This window comes from Canis lupus, chromosome 34 (assembly GCF_011100685.1).
Source record: "Canis lupus familiaris isolate Mischka breed German Shepherd chromosome 34, alternate assembly UU_Cfam_GSD_1.0, whole genome shotgun sequence".
Taxonomy (NCBI): domain Eukaryota; kingdom Metazoa; phylum Chordata; class Mammalia; order Carnivora; family Canidae; genus Canis; species Canis lupus.
Window position 1 is genome coordinate 29,696,490 of NC_049255.1, and position 23,434 is coordinate 29,719,923.

General features: G+C 33.5%; 1 long non-coding RNA gene across 1 annotated transcript in view; it reads left to right on the top strand.

Annotated features, from left to right (window-relative positions):
- Positions 1–13,258: 13,258 nt before the first annotated feature.
- LOC119867453 overlaps positions 13,259–23,434 on the top strand; it is a 44,865-nt gene continuing 34,689 nt past the window's right edge. Inside the window, exon 1 of the long non-coding RNA XR_005383581.1 lies at positions 13,259–13,382. This is a non-coding gene — a long non-coding RNA (uncharacterized LOC119867453). The remainder of the gene's footprint in view (positions 13,383–23,434) is intronic.

Genomic DNA, 23,434 nt, shown 5'->3' on the forward strand with positions numbered 1-23,434 from the left:
TGTTGGTTTTCATAGGGCGAATTTAAATTGCCTCACCCCATGGCAGCCTAGAAAAATTAGATGTCTCATTTATCTTCATAAAGACCAAATACTTTCAACGGAGCAATGATTCTTTGCACAGCAAATTAAGCTATTTAACTATGCTCCTATGGTCACCGAGTATTTTTAAAGCCACCTTAAAATTAATACTTTATGTATTAAAAAGAAACGTTTTAAATTGCTGAAGTATAGTTGACATACAATGTTATATCAGTTGACATACAAGTGTACAGCATACTGATTTGACAATGCTATAAATTACAGAATGGTTGCCACAATAAATGTAGTCACCATCTGTAATACAATTATTACAATATTATTGACTATATCCCCTATTCTGTACTTTTTTATCTTCATGACTTACTTATTTTACAACTGGAATTTTATACCTCATACTCCCCTTCACCTATTTTTCCCAGCCCCATAACATAAATATGTTACATTTTTATGAACTTTTCCAATATTCACTTTGTTGTGGGGTTTAGAATATTTCTTATATGTGTGGTTTTGTTTTCATACAATCTGTAAAATAGAGAAGGGTGTGTAATGTTTAGTGAGACTGACAGTAATGAAAATTGAAGGTTGTTTCTAGTTCTTAAAATGGATTGTTATTGTCTTTAGAGAAGTCATTTATCTGTTTTTTAGGTCATCCTTTTTAAAAAAAATATTTTATTTATCTATTATGAAAGATACACAGAAAGAGAGGCAGAGACCTAGGCAGAGGGAGAAGCAGGCTCCTCACAGAGAGCCCGATGTGGGACTCGATCCCAGATCCCGGGATGATGCCCTGAGCTAAAGGCAGATGTTCAATTGCTGAGTCACTCAGGCATCCTGTTTTTTAGGTCATCTTTAAAAAGGGGAATCTGCATTAAGATTTCTTTGAATCTTAGTATACTGAAGTTTTCTGCATACATACTCAAGGGTTAATATTTAGCTGTGTTCAGGCTGATCCAGCCCCTTTTTTCTTCTTTTCATTTTTTTAAACTAATTTTTACTTTTAAATGCATTGATCAACATTTTTAAAAACACAAACTAAGCAACTAGTAAGTATATCCAATTATTTACAGAATATAGTTTACACTGTTATTATCATGAATACGTGTATTTTTGTTCCACTCTTAAATTTGCTATCAGATTGCTAGTATGATATATATAACACATAATATTATTTACCTGTTCTATAGATTTATATAAATTCATTATATGTGTATATGCTCAGTAAAATAAAAAGTTGCTTTTAAAACTATCAAGTTACTCTGTCTTGGATTGGAAGACTGAGATGGTAAAGATTACAATTCTGTCTAAATGATCTACAGATTTAACACATTCCCAATCAAAATTCCAGCAGAAATTTTCATAGATAAAGGCAAGCTGATTTTAAGTTATACAAAAAGGTAAAGGAATTAGAATGGTCAAAAATTTTTGAAAAAACAGAAGAAGAAATTTTCTAAAATCAGCATCTGATTTTAAGTTACTTATTAGTGAAGAGAGAGACACACATAGATTGATGGAATAGAAGAGAGAGTCCAGAAATAGACCCACACTAAATTGGTGAATCGAGTTTTGACAAAGGTACAAAGCAAATAAATGAAAAAGGATTTTTTTAAAAAATAGAAATACACTTCCAAAGATATGGATCTTAACCTAAACTTCATACCTGACAGAAAATGATTCAAAAAATGGGTCATAAGTCTAAATGTAAAATGTATAACTAGAAAGACTTTAGAAGAAAACAAAAATATTTGTTACTTGAGCTTAGATAGAGTTAGACATGACACCAGAAGCACACTCATGGTAGAATGATATACATAAAAGCAAACAATAAATTGGACTCCATCAAAATTAGAAAAACAAAAAACACTGCATAAAACTCTTAAAGAATGAAAAGACAGGGGTGCCTGGGTGGCTCAGTTGGCTAAGTGGCTGACTCTTGATTTCAGCTCAAGTCATGATCTGAGGGTCCTCTTGTGCCCTGCATTGGCTCCATGCTCAGTGGGGAGTCTGCTTGAGGAATCTCTCTTTCTCTCTCCCTCTGCCCCTCCTGCCGCTCATGCTCTCTCTCTCTCTCTCTCAGTAAATAAATAAATCTTTAAAAAAAAAAAGAATGGAAAGACAAGTCATGGCCTGGTTAGAAAACACGCCAGACGAAGCACATATGTGACAAAGGATTTTTATCCAGAATACATAAAGAACTCTTTACACTCAACAGTAAAAAAAAAAAAAAAAAAAAAAAAAAAAAACACCTAATTTATAAATGGGCAAAAAACTTGGATGGTTGCTTCACTATAAAAGATATATTAATATCAATAACATGATATTTTAATTAATAATATGAAAATAGAGTCCACATTATCAGCCATTAGGGAATGCAAAATAAAACTATGGTGCATTGTTACCACCTATGTGTTGAAAGGAGTAAAAGAAGAAATACTATCAATATCAAATGCTGACAAGAATGCGGAGCATTGAATCTCTCCTGTATTACTACTGAGAATGCAAAATGGCACAGCCACTCTAGAAAACGGTCTGGCATTTGCTAATAAAATGAAACTTAAACTTACCATATGACCCCTTCATGTCACTTTTAGGTATTTACCATACAAAATTGAAAATGTAATTTTCACAAAAACCTATATACTCTTTTTTTATAGGAATATTTAATAATGTCCCAATTCAGCCTTACAATAAAGTGTTATTTGACCAAAAAAATGACTGAACTATTGATGAACACAAAATATTGAGATGAATCTCAAGGGCATTATCCTGAGTGAAACAAGCTGGTCTGAAAAGGTTATGTACTTTATAATTTGACTTTTATGATGTTTTCTAAAGGACAAAACTATGGTAAAGGAGAAAAGATTACTGTTTGCCAGAAGTTGGGGTGAGGGGAGGGTGGAACTGTGGAGACATGAACCTTATTGCATAGATGATGTAAGCAGAACAAGTTAAGAGCAGACATAGTTTTTTGACACAAGTGAAGTCATTTTTTGCACCACACCCCCACCCCATTTCCACTCTTTTCTGATCTATGCCCTACCTGTTCTACTTGCCCAAGCACATTGTAGAAATTCCTAGGAGGTGTCAGAATTACAAAGAAATGCAAAAACCTCAGAGGCATCTGGGTGGCTTAGTCCATTAAGCACCTGACTTCTGCTCAGGTCATGATCCCAGGACCCTGGGATCAAGCCTGTGTCCAGCTCACTGCTCAGTGGAGAGTCTCCTCCTGCTTCTCCCTCTGCAGCTCCCTTTGCTTGTGCTCTCTTACTCTCTCTCTCTGTCAAATAAATAAATGAAATTCATATATTAAAAAAAAAAGAATGAAAGAAAGGCAAAAATTTCATATGTAAGGATTTTAAAAGAACAAAGGGATTGCCAAAACTAACAGTCTCTACCAGGCCAGGAAATAGCCTAACCACATCAAAGACAATAAATCATTGGTAAAACCCCCAGTGCTGGGGACCCTGGGTATTACAGTCCAAGGTTGAGCCAACAACTCTTGGGTTTAGGATCTCAGGACAGTAAGACCAAGCTCTGTGTTGTGCTCTGCACTCACCTCAGTCTGCTTGGGTTTCTCTCTCCATCTCCCTTTGCCCCTCCCCTCCTCCCTCTCCCTGTGTCTCCATCTCAGTAATAAATAAATTATTAAAAAACAAAACAAAACAAAACAAAAAACCAAACAACCATCTAGTGCATTTTCAAAAGAAAGCAAGACCCTGCATTCCTCACCAGAGATAAAGCGTCCAGGCCCGCACCCATAGTTTAGGCTGGCCCATAGCTCCTTCCCCTAGTCCCATAGTTCCTCTGCTTCCCTATAATGTTCAAGTTTTGGTCCAAAGAGGAGCACTGGCTTCAGTAACATAGCATTGACTGCACAGATAGGTTTGTTTTCTAAGGATGCCTGCCTTTACATGCACTGACAAAGCTCCCCTTTCTGAATCTTCATCCTAAACCCTAAATAAAAACAATCACTCACTCCTGCTCAGGGAGTCACAACTTTGGGAGTTATTCCTTGTGATCTCCTCATTTGCTGCGAGTAAAATTTCCTTTGTGTGACAACTCCACCTGGTGTAGTCCCTCTCTCTAACTCACCCAGGAGCAGACTCAGGTTAGTTCAGTTAGAAAGATTACCTGAAGGAAATGGAGGTCTTAACAAATGTAATACCAAGGTCATACGAGTAGGTCATACGATTTCCAAAATGTCTTTGGCAATTACTACTGATCCTTTAAAAACTTGAATTAAAAATCTCATGGTTCAAATATCACAAGTAATTTGGATTCTTTATTTCCACTTCACTATTGTTATTGTTGTTTTAATTTAATGAAGGTTATTCTAGCAAGGCTTTAATGAAGGTTATTCTGGCAAGGCTAAACAGAGTTATGTTGTACTCTACTGAGATTCATCAGCTGGGGAAAATTAGAGTTGTTTAATTAATTAATTTATATTATTATTATTATTAATTATTATTATTATTGAGAGGGGGAGAGAGAGAGTGGAAGGAGGGGCAAAGGGAGAGGAACAAGTTCATGCAGACTCCATGCCCAGCATGGCACCTGACAGGAGGCTCCATCCCAGGACCCTGAGATCATGGCCTGAGCTGAAATCAAGAGTCAGATGCTTAACTGACTGAACCACCCAGGCACCCCAAGTTCTTCAACTGATTTAATGCACTGTTTTCAAATGTGTTGATTATGTTCTTTTGAAAGAAAAATGAACAACTGTTTGTTGTGGAGCATTTGCCTCTCTTCTGAGTTTATCAGTGTCCCCTCCAGGAAACCATTGGATCCTGCTGTCCTCCAATGTTACCGTGTCACACAAAGATTCCTCCAGACTCCTTTACCTGTGGGGCCAGAGGAGTGGTAAAGTGCTAGGTGCATTTTGCAACCGATTACTGATGCCATTATTGTATCTCTCTTACTCTCCTCCAGTTTCCACTACTTCAATGATTTCTTATCTCACACCTTTCTTTGTTCACATTTCTTTGCCTCCAGCCAGCTTCCTTCTGCCCTATGGAGCCCTCTCCAGTTGTGAACAAGGTACTCTAACAGATGTGGTTCATTCTCAGGTCAATATTCTTTTCTTTCTTTTCAAACCTGAAAATATAGTTATCTATAGTGCTATTTCTAACAACTTTAAAGCTGAGTTATTATTATTCATCTTTCTTTTTCACTGCAAAGAATGCTCTGAATTTAATACTTCTTTCCCACTGTTATCTTAATGTTTTTTTAAACTATGCTTACTAATTTTTTTTAAAGATTTTATTTATTTATTCATGAGAGACAGACAGAGAGAGAGAGAGAGAGGCAGAATCACAGGCAGAGGGAAAAGCAGGCTCCATGCAGGGAGTCCGACGTGGGACTCGATCCTGGGTCTCCAGGATCATGCCCTGGGCTGAAGGCGGCGCTAAACCACTGAGCCACGTGGGCTGCCTCTAATTCTTATTTTTCAAAGTTTCACTTGTCATTTATAAAACCTTGTATTTCAGCCAAAAGAAACCCCACAAAATAATGTCTATAAAAATAGCAAATAAAATATATTAACATTTAACACCATACATTAGATATTATACAAAAGATACTTTAATAGCCTATTATACGTAAGAGGAAACATGCATTGAGAAATTAAGACCTGCGCAAAACATGAAGTCATGGTGCTGGTATTTGAGCCAGTGGGTCAGGTTCTAGAATTCCAACTCTTAAATTTTACTTTTACCTGCAAAGGTATGTACAAATGTCCATGACTCCACTCCTGTTCTTCAAAAACACTGAAGTCTAATTCAGAAGGAAAACTCAAATTCAGCATATCAGATACACCTGTAATAAACTTTCTTTCCCACACAATCCAGTCTTCATATTATTTCTTTTCTCAATCTCTGATCATTCACTCGGTTAGGAAAATTCTAAAATGTCATTTTTAGGGTTACTCTGACATCTCCCCTTATTTCATTTCAGGCCCTCTTTTATTCTTAACTGGGCTTTTTTTGTCTCTAATCTCATCTGTATGAAATCTTCCACTGCATGAATCCTATACAGTCTTTCTGCCCTCGTGTTTTGGCAATCTGGACAGTAATTTTGGTGCCGGCCTGACCTATCACTGGCTTTCTGAGTAATACGGTGCCTTATTGCTTCTCTACTAAGAAATCTTTTTAAATGTGATATATAGAGTCTTAATAGTTCTTTTCATGAAGAATAAGGATGATGTCTTTATTTTCCTCACCCCCTAATATCACTGTTATAGAGATCAAATAAGAGAATATATAGAAATGCCATTTAAAACCTTATAAAGTACACAAATATGCTTTTATATGCTGCTTAGACTGAATATTCAGAAGCAAACATTTTCCTTGTCTCTTCTCCTTCATATTCATCTCATTGTCTTGTTACTCACCTAAGAATGCCCCTTCTTCACTCTTTTTAGTGACTTGTTTTTTATTCTCCTTTTTCAACTTGATTGAAAAACTTTCATTCACTTGTTAGAAAGTGGTTTTTTTTTGTTCTCTTTTTTTTTTTTTATTAGAAAGTGTTTTATTATCACTTAGCTTTTTAGCCTCATATATAAAATCTGTCCCATTTCTTCCTTCCCTTTTCCAGGAAATTCCTTCCCCCATTAATTTCTGTTGAAAGCTAATTAACAATCCTTCTCCTCAATACTGCACCTCTAATTTATTTTCTTATTCTAATCAGCTAGCAACTGTTATACACTGTGTCAGCTTTCTGGTCAAGGAGTTTGAGTCACTGGTCTGTTTTTTTAGAATGGGAGTTCTGCGTTTCCTAGAGATTTGGGGACTCCTCCTGTCACTATCATAACCTTAGAAACTGCTGTTTAAGTTGCTGTGAATTGGAGTCAGGAATCTGGGTTCAAATCCAGTATTTTTTTTCACTTCAAATAATTAGGCAAATCACTTACTATTTCTGAATCTTAATTCTTTCAACTGGAAGAAAAATCCCACAAAGGCCGAGTTCTTAGAGTGAAAATGAGGATTGAAGGAATATTTTCACATGAAGTATATGACTATGGCCTTATATTAAAGGTTCAATTAATGTTGTGTATTTTACTTTACCTTTATAAAGAAGAAAGATACTGAAGCACAAAGACATTTCTGTTTGATCTATCCATGGAAGAAGTTTTGTTTGTTGTTTTCCTTTTTTTCAAATGAAGGAGTATTAATATAAAAAACCTAATTTTTTTTTCAATAAAATATGGCCTGGGATATGGAAATCTCTGTACTTGGCCTCCTAAAATTTCCTCTACATCTAGTTCACCCTATGAAGTGAGACATGTCTGCAAGAACCCTAAGATTTACTTACATAAAATTATGTAATATCAAAAATATTTCAGATGGCATTCAACCACTTTATATTTATCTACATGTATATATACACATATGTGCATAAATAAGTTTATTCACTTATAAAATGATTTGCTAACACTTCTTGATCTTAAGCAATTTGTTAAATCTTGGGAATAGAGAAAATGAATACATTGTTCCAAACATAGATAGCTTAATATCTAGTAGGAGAGACAGATAGACATTACCTCTTTTTCTCTCCCTCTCTTTCTCCCTGTCACCTAGCGATTATTCATTTATCTTTCTATCCATTTATTGACTTATCTATCAGTTGCTCATCTATTGATTGATCTATTAAAATTTAAAAGAAAACAGAATATATAGGACCACAGCAGAAAAGCAGTTAATCAAGTTTAAGGTCAGGACAGAGTTCCTAGAGGAGGTGACTTCTAACCTAAAATTGGAATGATGGGTAGCAATGTGTGGAGGCTGTATACACCCTAAAGACTGTAAGAAATTTCTAAAGGGCTTTGGACAAATCCTAAAGTTGATAATTCCATTTATTTAGCCTTTAATTTTGAGAAATTTCAAATGAAGAAATGTTTTAAGTTTAGTGCAATAAATATTGTATATTTCTATATTTCTTACCTGTATTCACTCCTTGTTCATGTTTGGCCACACTTATTTTCTCTTATTTATTTGTTTCAAGTATGTATGTATTGGTGTATGCGTATAAAAATATATGTATATGTAACATATTTACATATGTGTGCATATAGTTACACATCTTCCTCTTTTGAAGAATTATTTTAAAGCATATTCAAACCTTGTGCCATTTAACCTTTACAAACTAAAACTCTAAATAATATGTGTCTCCTAAGAATACAAAGGACAGTATACAAAGAATCCTCTTTCAGTTTTCACTAGAATTCCCCAATTGTTAACATTTTACTAATATGCTTTGCAGTTCTCTCTCTATATATAACTCATATTATTTTTTCTGAAACATTTGAGAACAAGTTACAAAGATGATGGCCCTCAAACTTCAGTGCATTTCAAGAAAACAGATTCTCTTATGTAACTGTGGCCAACTGATAAAAATTTCCTGATCTGATGCATTACTATTATCTAATTTACAGAGCTTAATCAGATTTCACCATATGTACCAATAGCGATCTTTAAAAAAAAATCTATGATTTTTTTATCTTGGGATCGCATATTACATTTAGTTGACATATTGCTGTAGTTTAATGTGTTCGTCTTTCATGAACTTGCTTATAGGAACCTACCAATATAACCCTGATACTGACATTTTTTAAAGAATGTAAGACTGCAGGGCTCCTGGGTGGTTCATTTAGTTCAATTTTAGAGTCTTGATTTCAGCTGGGGTCATGATCTCAGGGTGTTCGGATTGAGCCCAACATCAGACTCTGAATGCAGTCCCCTTGGGATTTTTTTCCTCTCCCACTCCCTCCACCCCTCCTTCTGCTCATGTGTATGTACTCTTTCTAAAATAAGCAAATAAAATCTTTAAAAAAAAATAATTGTAGAATAAAGCTCAGTTTTGGGTGGTCTGATGTTGCAGTTCCACAGATGCCATTCTGTATTCTTCTCAGTGCACCTATCTAGGGTCATGTGATGCTGTTCTTTCCCACAACTAGTGGTACTCACTTTGATTATATGCTTCTCCACTATACTGCTTTTTCCTTTATGACTTATAAGTAACTTGTGGGACTACCTTGCGGCTTTATAAATTATGTTGTTTTCCATCAAGCTTTCATCCACTTGTTACTGCATCCATTGATGGCCCTTGCTGAATCAATTTTTTTAATTAAGGATTCCAAGTAGTGATTTACTATGTCTTTCATTGTACTTTTCTTTGGCATCCCACTCAAAGGATGAGGTTTCCTTTATCCTCTAATTATCTACTAACCTATGCATTTATGGACTCATGACTTCACATTTTATTAAATTAGCTTTAATGTGTTATGATCATTTTTTAGTTTTGATAATAGTTCAGATTTATTCACTAGGAGATCCATCAAAATGGGTGGTGTGCCATTTTGAGAAACCTTTAGTGCTATGCTTATACATTGGCTCTAAAAAGAGGGTGGGAGGGGCTTTATTTAAAATATTTGCTGATTTTAATGGTGTAAATATTCCTACCATTGATAATTTTAATCTACCATCACTAAACATGAGCTTGGAAAGACAGATTTACAGTCTCCCATTATAAGTGGCCTATAAATAAAATTGGGAAGATACCTATAACCTACTCTCACAAGTCAGTATAAGCCAAGTCTAACATAATGCATGTCTCCATCATTTTTTATAGTTTCTTTACTTTCTGGTAAACAAGATGTTCCAGGCTTATCTTGTATTATTCCTTTCCGAGCTCTGGAGTCAGCCATATCTTCAGGGGGCCTTAGGCTAACTGGTCCAACTTGGTTGACTCTTTTTCCACGCATTTCTCTGCCTCACCCAAGCTAGTCTAAGAATGATCTATGACAATGATAAAAGCAAAAAAAGAGAGGAAGCCCACATTTGCATGTGCTTTCTAAGCTTCTTGCATTATATAAGCTATGATCTCGGGATCCCTGGGTGGCGCAGCGGTTTGGCGCCTGCCTTTGGCCCAGGGCGTGATCCTGGAGACTCGGGATCGAATCCCACATCGGGCTCCCTGTGCATGGAGCCTGCTTCTCCCTCTGCCTATGTCTCTGCCTCTCTCTATTTCTCTCTCTGTGACTATCATAAATAAATTAAAAAATTTAAAAAAAAATAAGCTATGATCTCAATATCAAAAACAAGTCATAAAATCAAGCCCAGTCTTCCGAGGTAGAATGAATTGATTCTCCTAAAGTGAGAAGGCATCATAAAGTTACATGGCAAAGGGCATGGACACAGGAGGGGTGAAAAATAATTGTTGACCATGGTTCAGTCTAAGAAATAGCTATGTATTATTGTCTGATCATTGTCTTAACTATATCCCAACGATATTGCTATACAGTGTTTTCATTATCTTTGTTTTTAGAAATTCTATAATTTATCAGTGTATATCCCTATCACTCAAGAAAAATTTTAAAAGCCATATATAAATAATTTATATGTAAATAAGTATATATGTATATGTTTTATATTAGTTTTCAAATAGAAAGACTGCTTTTTTCAATATGGCAATTAATTTTTAGTTTTATTGCATGGTGATTAAAGGTGGTTGTTCATATTATTTTGCCAAATTAATTTATATTTTTACATGTGGCTTATATGACAAAATATTTTAGCTATTCCACATGTTTTTAAAAAGAAGCTGTAATCTTCATTATCTATAAAATTTATTATTTATATTGTTAGGTCTTTTATAGATTTGTTTTTCTTCATCTAATTAATATAACTTGTATTTAGAATTATGAGTTGAATTTTTCAATTATTTATAATTTTGTCCATTTCTCCTTACATTTAAAAAAATTCTGATTTATGGATATTATTAATTTATTTGCTACTCAGATTTCTTTTGATTTTATTATCTTTTAAGATTTTATTTTGTATTCATGAGAGACACAGAGAGAGGCATAGACATAAGCAGAGGGAGAAATGAGTGAGACTTGGTCTCAGGGATCATGAGCTGAGCCAAAGGCAGAAGCCACCTAGGTGCCCACTACACAGAGTTCTTAATTGTTATGTTTTTATTATCAAATAAAACCATTAGTATAATGAAGCCCCCATCTTTGTTCAGCTAGCTTCTTTTTAATTTGAATTCAAACTAAATAACAGATCACAGTCCCTTCCTTTTTATTGTTTACATTGCTTACCATTTATTCTTAATCTTGTATGAATCATCCCTCCAAAACTTTTTACAGAAAACAATTGGATTTTACTATGTAATCTTATTGTTTTCATTTAATAGGAGAATCAAATCCATTTATGTATTGTATATATGTATTAATAACACGAGAATGATTGGTTCCTATTCTCTTATATTTTTATATGGCTTATGCTTCATTTACTAAGCTTATATTTATTCTTTCTCTATGTCTTTTGTTAATATTATTTTAAATTTTGCTTTGGTATTTAGGAAGGTTTTTTATCTACTAGTTATATTTATAATAATACTTATTACAAAGTTCTAGTCCTCTTTTACTTTTCTTAAACTTCAAATCTTTTGTCAGTATTAAATGATATATTTTGAATTTAATTTAGTACTTCTACATTAGTCTAACTCTTTTCCATTTTTCCTTTTTTCTCTCTCATTTTCTTAATTTTTAGTGGAATTTTATATTCTAATATATCATAGCATCATAGCATTTACACAATATTTTTACAACTTTGTTTCCATGTTGTTCTATTTTTAACTTTTTGAGGAAACTTCATACTGTTTTCCAGGGTAGCTACACCAGTTTGCATTCCCAACAGTGTGAAACAATATCTGTCATTTCCTATGTTAGTTAAGTTTAGTCATTCTGACAGGTGTGAAATGGTATCTCATTGCTGTTTTGATTTCTTTTTCCCTGATGGTGAGAAATGTTGAGTATCTTTTCCTGTGTCTATTAGCCATCTGGATGTCTTCTTTGAAAAATGTATATTCATGTCTTCTTCCCATTCCTTAACTAGATTATTTGATTTTTTTGGTGTTGACTAAGTTGGTTTTGCTAAATTCTTTATAGATTTTTTATACTAACCCTTTATCAGTTATGTAATTTGCAAATATATTCTCCTATCCTGTAGGCTGCCTTTTAGTTTTGTTGATTGTTCACTGTACAGAAGTTTTTTATCTTGATAAAATCCCAATAGTTTATTTTTGCTTTTGTTTCCTTTCATTGAGTTTCATAAAAATATTTATCCACTTATGTCTTGTGGAAGAGGAAACTGTGGATAAACAGGATATTCTGTTCTTCATTATACAATATATTTTACCTGGAGCCTAAGATCAAAGAATTTCATCTTTATCTTTAACATCGAATAATTCAGCTAGTATAGGCCTGACAGTTGATCATCTGGGCCAATTTTGAGATAAGCAGTAATTTTTAAAAACATATTTTTATCAGATACTCCAATTATACATATACTAGATATTTTAGCTTGCATTATCTATCATTTTCTGTATGACATCTTTCACTTTTTATTCTTGTTTTAATTATTTTTACATTTTTTATTTTTATAATTTTAGTCTGATCTGTTTTCTCTTAAGAAACCTGAAATTCACCATTTATTTCTGATTTTATTTTGTTCTTTTAATTTTTTTTAATTTATTTCACTCACATTAAGTTTTTTTTTTGTTTTGTTTTGTACATATCTTTTTAAAGTTTTTGAATTTCCAGTTTGAGGTATTTTTGCCTAGGTATAAATGGCTGTTTAAAGAGATGTAATTTAGATTGCAATAATATTGTTTCAGTTTTCGTTTGCTCTTGGTTGCTCTTTAGGGATAATTTTTAACCCAAGAGAAGTGGCTAACTCCTGGACTTGGGCAGGAAAAATACAAGATTACATGGAACATCTTGGTCCATGAAAGAAATAAAGATGTGACTGAAAAATAACGGAGACATTATTCTCTGAACTAATAGTAATAAGATTCTTAGTAGGATTGCTAATTGTATTTCTTAATTTAAGTGTGCTCTCTTTTGTTGGCAAAGTGAAGTACGGGTTCTTTAATCAACTGTGCCATTTTGAAGAATTGAATTTGTATATTTTCTGATTTTTTATTATATTTTTAAATTTTGTTTCTGCCTGATTCTTCATTCTCAGCTTTGTTTCCTTCTTTTCTTTTGCCATCACACCTACAAAGGACACTTTCCCTATTCAAGTAAACCCAATTTTCTGGAGGTAATGCCTTTCCTACATTTCAAACTCAGTTCCTTTCTTTTGATTCCCTAATTGTCAATATCTGAACCTCTACATACTATATCTATTCCAAATATTTACGTTGTACTCTTGTTCTGCAGATAATTTAATATGGATCTCAACACTCAAAATATCATGCTCAGCAAATCCTCCTATTTCCTATGAAGTTTCCACCTAATCCATGAATGGTCTTTGGACTATTTTCCTACTATCAACATAAGTGTAAGCTATGAGTAGTTTGACTTATCATCTTTGCTCTATATGTGTGTATTTTGTGTGTGGAGGGCTAATGGATTTCTGCAGCCACCCTTGAAAACTTAGATTATGAAAACCTAGAAAACCTAGATTATTGTGGTTTTGAAATATTGCTCTGGCTAAATGTATGAAATGGAAGATGAGGGTAGTGATGCCCTAGGGCAGAGTAAAAGTTTCAATATATTACAACAATTAGAGAAATAAAAAAAAATATGGCCAGAACATACAATGTTGTCTGAAATTAGATAACTTAAACAAAAGAAAAAAATTATCAGTCACTCCTTGGCTAGTTTGGAATTAGTGATTAATGAGATGATGGATATCCAGAAAATACTCTGATATGAGAAATTCATTATTGGTTTATCTGGAAGGGACACTACCTGTCTCAACTCTATTTGTACACAGTATGTCAATGAGGAATTTAAGCCAGATAAAAACAAATACCTATTTTTATGATATGCCTTCTATGGAATTCTATGCCAAAAATTATTTAGAAATAATATATTTAATTTCCACAGTAACAGTATAATTAGTACTAATTTGCAGATGAAGAAATTGTTTCTCAGAAAGGTTAGGTTTTAAATATTATGCTCATGGCAAAATAGTAAATAAAAAGTGAAGAATTATTAGAAGTTAAATCTAAGTACAATTATATTTTAAAGGTAAATTAAAATACTAGCAAATAAATAAATACTTTGCTTCACACAAGTTGATAGACAATAGTAAAGCCAGTAAATCTGAGTTTGTAACTTTCATTGCAAGAATTTCCACATCTAAATTGCAAACAGTATTTTGAAAGGTACATCACAGCATCTTGACATTTTAGTGACTGTCTATAGTACACTTTTCACCCAATCAAGACATGTTAGAATGGGTTTCACCACAGGAAATAGATTAGTTGATTAGGTCAAGCCAGGTCTAGGCAATTCCTGTTTTACAATAAAAGAAAACACTGTGATTTTCTTAACTTAAGTGGATATTGACTTCTACTATGGCGAAGATCAAGATTTATTATCTCAAATGATAGTCAACAGACTGGATGACAACTATTGACTTGGAGGAAATCACAGCAGGCCACTGAACCACCATTGAACCTAAAGAAAGATCTTCTATGTCTCTCACAGCAGGATAAGGCCAATCTTACATCAAGACGATAGACCTTGCCAGGGACAAGGGCTATTAAAATGTCTTTCCATTTATTTGGTTTGTGATGTTCCTCTAATATCTCAGCACTTTAAGGTTGAGAGCAGTTAACTGTAGTATTAGAGTCAGAGATGAGAATGTCCACAGTGATAGGCACATCTTAATTCCTTAGTAGAAATATACTTTATCAGGCATTCAAAATGTTCTCAGTTAATAATGATATAAGTTTAATAATAATAAATAAATAAATTGTAAAACTCATTTATATATCTTTTAGAGTGTTTAATTACCAATAACAGTGTACTATTTCATAAAATATTATTAGATAAAAGGCTATTTTTAAAACTGGAGACAGAATAAAAGGTAAAAACATGTAAACATCTTCTTTATAACTTATACACACAAACCTGACAAATGTAGACCAAAAAATAAGCCTCAATGGAGCTAAATCAAGTAAACACTTTATAGCCATCATTGTTTTTGCTAAGAAGGAAATATAGCATTCCTATTGCCGAAAGGAGGCAAAAAGACAAACTCAAAAATACTAGGCAATAATCCATACACTGTATAGCAAAACATGTAAAGCAAATAGATAAGTAAGAACAAAATGGAAGAAGTGTAAAAATGAGTATGGTAGGCTGAATCCTAAGATAACCCCCAAGATTCCCCATCCTTGGTATAGACATACCTTCTTCCAGTTACTCAAATACTAACATGCTGCTGTGAGGGGATTTTGCACATGTAACTAAAGTATTAGGGTCCTAACCCAGCTGACTTTAAGATTAGAGAAAGTGTTCTCAGTGGAACTAACCTAACTGGATAAGGCCTTAAAGAGACTAGGCTATTTCTGGAGAGGTGACCAGCATATGATGCGTGACTCAACGCAAAAGAAATTCTTCATTTATGGCCTTGAAGATAGAGTTAATGACAAGAATTGTAGTCTCAAGAAGCTGAGAGTAGCCTTGACCAACAGGCAGGGAGGAACTAAATTCTGACAGCAAGCAACCTGAATAAGTTTGGAGAACACTAATTTCCAGATGAGAACAAAGAGAACCCAAAGAACAAAATATAAGCCTGTTACAAGTGAAGGCAAAGGAGCGGTAGAGAAGGGAAGCTGACAATATAGATATGACACATGATGACTGACAGGGCAAGGTCCAGAGGAAAGGCAGTGGGGAAAGAATTGAGATCGATGTAGAGGGATTGCATTTGATTAGGACAAGTAACTCTCCTTCTCTGAGACTAAAAAAGATTAAAACAAGGACTAATTTATATAAATTTGAATTTGAGGGGTGGAGTGGGTAATTGAGATGCTGAATCACTCAGATTTGATAAGCTTAGGTGTTACCTGAAGTAGAAGTCTGTTTTGTTTTTTCTTTTTTGCCTTGAAAATGAATGCTGTAAGGATGGGTTGAACCCCTGACTAGAATGATTTGTTTTTTAGAAATATGACTAAGGAGTTTACCAAGAATAAAAAAGAAATTGTCAGGAATGCCTGGGTGGCTCAGTGTTTTAGCGCCTGCCTTCAGCCCAGGTCGTGATCCTTGAGACCCCGGATCGAGTCCCACATCAGGCTTCCTGCATGGAGCCTGCTTCTCCCTCTGCCTGTGTCTCTGCCCCTCTCTCCTCTCTCTCTCTCTCTCTCTCTCTCTCTCTGTGTCTCTCATGAATAAATAAATAAAATCTTAAAAAAAAAGAAATTGTCAAATAGCCTCAAAAATCAAACTGAGGTTGTAGACCAGAAATTTAAAAAATATATATTTCTCACTGTGAAGAAAATTAAATCTCATTATGTATATATTGAATGTCAACCTATTAACCACAGAGGAGCTACTTAAAATAAAGCAAAATAAAAATTTTAAAATCTCCCATAAAACGAATATTTGTTGGAAGAGTGTTTACTGAAATTGCTTTTTTGAAATCACCTTTTTGCTTGAGAGGTGTTAAGAAATTGGAGGGCTCTTGAATGTAGGACCTAGTACCTCTTTAAACACCATCAGTATGATCTGAATAGCTGAAATGGAAACAGATCAGTTATCCTCTATTGACCCTAGCATCCCTTTACTGCATCATTTAGAAGAAGAGCTGTTTATTTAGATACATCTTGCAATAAATTTAGGAGAGAATTTTAGGAATTTTGAGAAGAAAAATATATAGACTCATCCAACAACAATGCAGTGTGAATTGAGGGTTATATCATCCTCCTTCCTTGCACATGGTTTATCGTTGAGGAGCTTGCAATTGCTCTGGCTTTATGCAATAAATATTTATTGAATTCTGACTAAATTCAAAGTTCTGAACTTGGTCCAGTGAAGACATAAAAAAATGAAAAAAAAAAAATCAGAAGCCAAAGAAAACCAAAAGAAAAACAAATTTTGTAACAAAACAAATAAGACAACAGAATCTCTAACTAACATCAGTATACTCGAATCTTAGTACACGATTCTATGGAAAAGTGCTGGGAAAGGAATGAAACTGAGATCAGACAGGAACATATAGTTCTAAGTTCTCAAAAGGTCAGAACAAGCTGGCTAAAAAGTAAAAATTGAATTAATTGTGTCTAGTTAAGTACAGAAAGGGGGAAAGAATAGGACATGGAAAAGAAAGAAAGGCTTGTAGAAAAAAAAGAATATGGTCCCTAAACATCGTGCATTTGGAAAATTAAGAGCAGAGGGTGTCTGTGGGAGGTGAAGCAGTTCTATATATCAGTTGGGATCAGATTGTAAGATTCTTGGGCTATTTTAAAATGCTTTAGAACTTACCTAAGAAGCAATGGTACTGAAATGCACACTGATTTTTAAGCAGTACTGATATTATCATATTTGTATTTTAGAAAGAGTATCCCAGCTGCAGTGTGGAGAATGAATTGAATGTTGTTAGATTGGACTACTGGACGTGGATTAAGAGTTTGATACAGAAATTCATTTACAGTATGAGGGGTTATAATGGCCAGAATCTAGGTATTAGCTAGGGAGATAGGAAGAAGCGGAAAGATTTGAGAGAAAGGATTTGGTACCTATTTTAATGTAGGAATGAAGATTGGGAGTGCAGAGGTGAGAGTGGGGAAAAATAATAACTGGATGTCAGAATAGCAGGTGAGCAAAGGAATTTTCAAGTTAGTGAAAGCATAGAAATATTATTATATAACTGCTATCTATTGTAATGGGTTTGCTATCTTAACATCTAAAATTTAGTTTCAGGGGATTGTACATGTTCTCAGCATTACAAAGGCTGAGGCTTCTTGAAAATACATGTTTTAATCTTTGCCAGTGCTTTCCCCATAACATTAGGGGTGATCAAAACACATTTCACTATTGTTACATTTGAGGTGATAGATGATATTTTTATTTTATTTCAAAGAAATATTTATGGATAGTTTCTATGATTGTTAGTTTTCGTTATTTCTTCAGTATTGTTATTTGCTTTTTCATATGTTTTTTTTCTCTGATTTTATTGACATTGCATTTTGACATGTTGTTAGTCTTGATATTGCAGGATATGGGGAAAAGAGTATGAATGTGCCTATTAGTTCTCACTGTTTCCAGAACATTGATCTCAATTAACAAGGTAACAGGCTGTACTCTCCCTATGCCTCATCAAAAAAGATTAAAATATTGGTTAATTATAGCACCAATAAAACTATCAATACTCAATATGCAGCACAATTATTCTCTAGTTGAGAAATCTAAAAAAAATTTCCATGAGGAGTCATTTTGTACAATTAACTAACTGGCTTATTGATTTCTTCTTCTCTAGAGTTACTGAAGAAGTTGCTGAATGAATCATATCTCAAAAATTAAAAATCATTCTTTTCTTTCAGGAAAAAGTAATTATGGAATCCTAGAAACCAATATAAAGAGCTAAGTATAAGGAGTACTAATATTATCATAATTAATGGTAATTATGACCTATTTCTAAACTGGCAAAGTTTTTTTGCAAACGTTATTTGATTAATTAATATTCTAATTTTCAATAATATTATTAATTAATATTCATTGAATTGATCTGTATGGTTCATTTTACTGATAAATTCTATCTTAGTAAAACAGCTTTAGCTACCATATTCTTCTCTGTCAAGTTGACAAAAATATTTTATTTTTTTAAAGATTTTATTTATTTATTCATGAAAGGCAGAGACACAGGCAGAGGGAGAAACAGGCTCCATGCTGGGAGCCCGATAGCAGAATTCTATCCCAGGACCTCGGGATCACGCCCTGAGCCAAAGGCAGATGGTCAACTGCTGAGCCACTCAGGCATCCCGAAAAAAATTACTTTAAGTGTAGATTATTACTCTAAATAAATCTACCTATTGCTCTACTTAAACCATGATGGGAAAACATTACATATTTAAAAATAATTTTTAAAAATTTTGCTTCTTTAAAAACAGTAACAACAAAGTTCATTTGCTGGGTTACACCAAATCAAATGAGGTAAAATGAGTTTACTAATTAAAGATTGTTGGAAAATGTACCAAACTTAAAGAGAAAAATTAAAAATTAGAAAAGATATGCTGAAGATGAAACAGAAGTAGGAACTTTTGCGAAGATTATTTGCTTTAGAAACTCTTAAGGATTTAAGGAAAAAAACAACTGTATGTTCTTTTTTAAAAACATCTTATAAATAGAAGTGTCCATAGAAAGAGTTAATCCAGGAAAACGAGATATTTGTAGTAACAGCTGGATGTCTTACAGACTAATTGGTGGTTGTGGTTTTGATTCTTGCATAATTTATACTGTTTCTCTTTATTTCTCACCCCACTTAGTTGTGACCTCTTTTGGTCCTTTTGATATAGTTACTACCTAACATTTGGTGTTTTCCACATTTCTCTTTTTGGGGAATCACCAGGAAAAACAATTCCATAATTTTGGTACTTTGTTCTACTACTGTACCCTCTGGTAGTACAACAAAGTACTAAATCCTATTTGGCCTGGAATCCTATTTGGATCTTGGAATCCTATTTGGCCCAACCCTGGTCTCATTGAAAAGAAGGATCACACACTTAAAATGAACCAGAGCAAAGATCTCATCTTGATTTGAGTACTTCGAAGTTGCCTTAAAAATCTCAATTTCTAATGAAAGCATTTTGAGGGCTATAAAATAATTCATTATACATCTTTTTAAGATGTATTTAGTTGAGATAAAGGGGGAGAGAGAGAGAAAGCCAGTAGGGGGAGGGGCAAAGAGAAAAAGACAGAATCTCAAGCAGAGTCCCTGCTGAGTGTGTAGCCTGACCCTGGGCTCCATCCTAGAATCCTGATATCATGAACTGAGTCAAAATCAAGAATCGGCTACTTAACCAACTAAGCCACCCAGGTGACCGAATTCCTAATATTAAAATGCTGCATATATTTAACACTTGTTATGTATGAGCACTTGAGATGCATTATTCTTGCTAATAATCCCATCACATTTATGTTGCATATGTACTCACCATTTTATACACAAGAAAAATCATATTTAGAGAGGATAAATAATATCCTAAGATAGTATTTGAAGCCATGCTTCTCTGAAATGGAAGTTTATATGCTTAACAACCATACTTTATGTACGCTATCTTGAAGATTATATCATGAAACCTATAGCACTAATCTAGAGGGAAGATAATTTCTGGTTCTTCCCTGAAATATCAGGCTGGTGTACATGGTATATCATTGCAATAGAGTACATATTCAGTCTAGGAGAAATGTTAAAATAAGGCTTTAGATTTTATAGCCATGACTAGGACAGGTATGTTAAGACTCTAGAATGGATTAATATTAAAATAATAATAATAATTGAAAATTGCATGCATAGAATGGTTTAATTTTTATACATTTCTATCACTCTAATCTCTGTTGTGTTTGTGTTTATATTATGTATATACACATACTTTCTCTTATAAATGCTTATGGCTAACTAAACACAAAGTTGAAGGCAAATATTACCATTAAATAATTTTACTGTTTTATTGTAGTCAAATTCTAAATGTTTGACATTATAAAGCAAGAACAAAACTTCTTATTATTTCACATTTTGGATTATGTCCAAATTCATTAAACAACATATTTTATTATTTTTTATTTATTTGTTTGAGAGAGAAAGAGAGAATGAGAGGGAGAGATCAGAGCACTGGAGAGGGGTAGAGGGAGAAGCAGACTTCCTGCTGAGCAGGGGGCCTGATTTGGGACTCAATCCCAGCATTCTGGGATCATGACCTGAGCCAAAGGCAGATGCTTAACCAACTGAGCCACCCAGGTGTCCCTAAACAGGATATTTTCTATACTCATATCCACTTATTGAATTATTTTTGCATCTTTGGAAATGGCCTTCTCTCATTCCCCATTTTAGTAGGCTAATATGGATCATCTTTACATCCTGGTAAATAAATCCTACATAGTCACCACATATTGTTATTTCATATTATTATTATTAAATGTGCTACTGCTATTTATCTACTTTTTAGTCACTATTTATGATAGGTGTGTCTGTGTTCACAGAAACCTTCACACATAATTTTCGTTCTCTTGGCTGTTTTTTTTTTTTTTTTTTCTCTTCTTTTGGTATTATTTCAAATCATACTAGCTTTAAAATATGAGTGGGCCAAATTTATTATCAAATATTTTTAACATAAAAGTGGTTATAGATTCATCTAAAGGTTGATTAATTGTACAAATATCAAGTCTCAACATTTTGAGAGGTTTTCAGATACAGTGAGATTTATTACACACTGCTCCAATTTATTTGATTCACTGGTCTATTTATGTATTCTCTTTTTTTATCAACCTTGATGATTTATATTTTTTCAGAAAATTGTCAACAGTTATTCAAAACTGTGTGTATACATATGTACACAGACATATTAATTTATGCAACCAAAATATTTTTCAGTGTATTTATTAATATAAATAGATGTTTATTTTTGAATAAGAAATACCTCTACATGAGAAAAAAAACAAAATGTACAAAAGATAGAGAGGTAAGGGAAGTTTGCCATTTTTACTCTACCACTCTGTCCTATTCCTATGCTTAGTGCAACCTCTAGGATATGTGGGGAAAATATTTTTTTATTGAATATGTCTTCAAAATATCTCAAAATGCATAGGTCCATGTGAGGTAATAATAATTTATTGATTAAGCAATCTATAGACTTTAATTCAATCCTTATTAAAATACCAACAGCATTTTTAACAGAATTAGAACAAACATTCCTAAAAGTTTTATGGAACCACAAAAGGCCTCAAATAGCCAAAGTGATTTTGAAAAAGAAAAACATAACTGGAGATATCACAATTCCAGATTTCAAGTTATATTAAAATGCAGTAGTAATTAGAACAGTATGGAACTGGCATAAAAATAGACACATGGATCAATGGAATAGAATAGAAACCCCGGAAATAAACCCATAATTATATGTCACTTAATCTTTGACAAAGAAAGAATGACTATGCAATGGGAAAAAGACAGTCTCTTCAACAAATGGTGTTGGGAAAACTGGACAGCAACATCCAGAAGAATGAAACTGCACCACTTTCTTACACCATACACAGATAAATTCCAAATGAATGAGGACCTAAATGTGAGACAGGAAACCATAAAAATCCTAGAAGATTTTTCTGACATTGACCATAGCAACATCTTTCAAGATAACTCTTCTGAGGCAAGGAAAATAAAAGTAAAACTATTGGGACTACGTCAAAATAAAAAAGTTTTTGCACAATAAAGGAAACAATCAACAAAACTAAAAGGCAACCTACTAAATGAGAGATCTTTGCAAATGGAAAATCTATTTTGGAAACTAGCCCTAATAAGAGAATAGTATCAAAAATATATAAAGAATTGATACAACTCAACACCAAAAAACCCAAATAATACAATTAAAAAATGGGCAGAAAACATGAATAGACATTTTCCAAAGAAAACATACAGATGGCAAACAGACACATGCAAAGATGATAAACATCATTCATCATTAGAGAAATGCTAATCAAAACTACAATGAAAAAATTAAATAAATAAATAAATAAATAAATAAATAAATAAATAAAATAAACTACAATGAAATAGCACCTCACACTGTCAAAATGGCTAAAATCAAAACCACAAGAAACAAGTGTTGGCAAGGATGTGGAGAAAAAGAAACCTTTGTGTGCTGTTAGTAGGACTGCAAACTGGTACAGCCACTCTGAAAAATAATAGATGATTCAAAAATTTGAAACAAAACAAAACAAAACAAACCTATATGTACCCCTGTTTATTGCAACATTATTTACAATAGCCAGACTATGAAAGCAGGCCAAATATCCATCCATAGATAAATGGATAAAGAGGATGTGGTATATGCACACAATTCAGCCATTAAAAAAGAATGAAATCTTGCTATTTACAACAAAGATATAGAGAGTATAACTAAGCAAAATAAGTCAGTCAGAGAAAGAGAAATACCATATGCTCTCATTCATATGTGGAATTTAGGAAACAAAACAAATGAGCAAAGGACAGAAATGAGGGAGAGAAACCAAGAAACAGACTTTTTTTTTTAATTTTATTTATTTATTCATGAAAGACAGAGAGAGAGAGAGAGAGAGAGGCAGAGACACAGACAGAGGAAGAAGCAGGCTCCAGGCAGGGAGCCCGACGTGGGACTTGATCCCAGGTCTCCAGGATCATGCCCTGGGCTGAAGGCAGCACTAAACCACTGAGCTACTGGGGCTGCCCAAGAAACAGACTCTTAACTATAGAGAACAAACTGATGGTTATCAGAGTGTGTGTATATATTGATTAAGAATTATTTCTGATTTAGACATTGAGTAAAAAAAGGCTAGATGAGGAATTTGTATGGTATTCTATTTTCCCCCCAGTGAGGGGTGGGAAAAAGGAACATTCTTATTTTTTAAAAA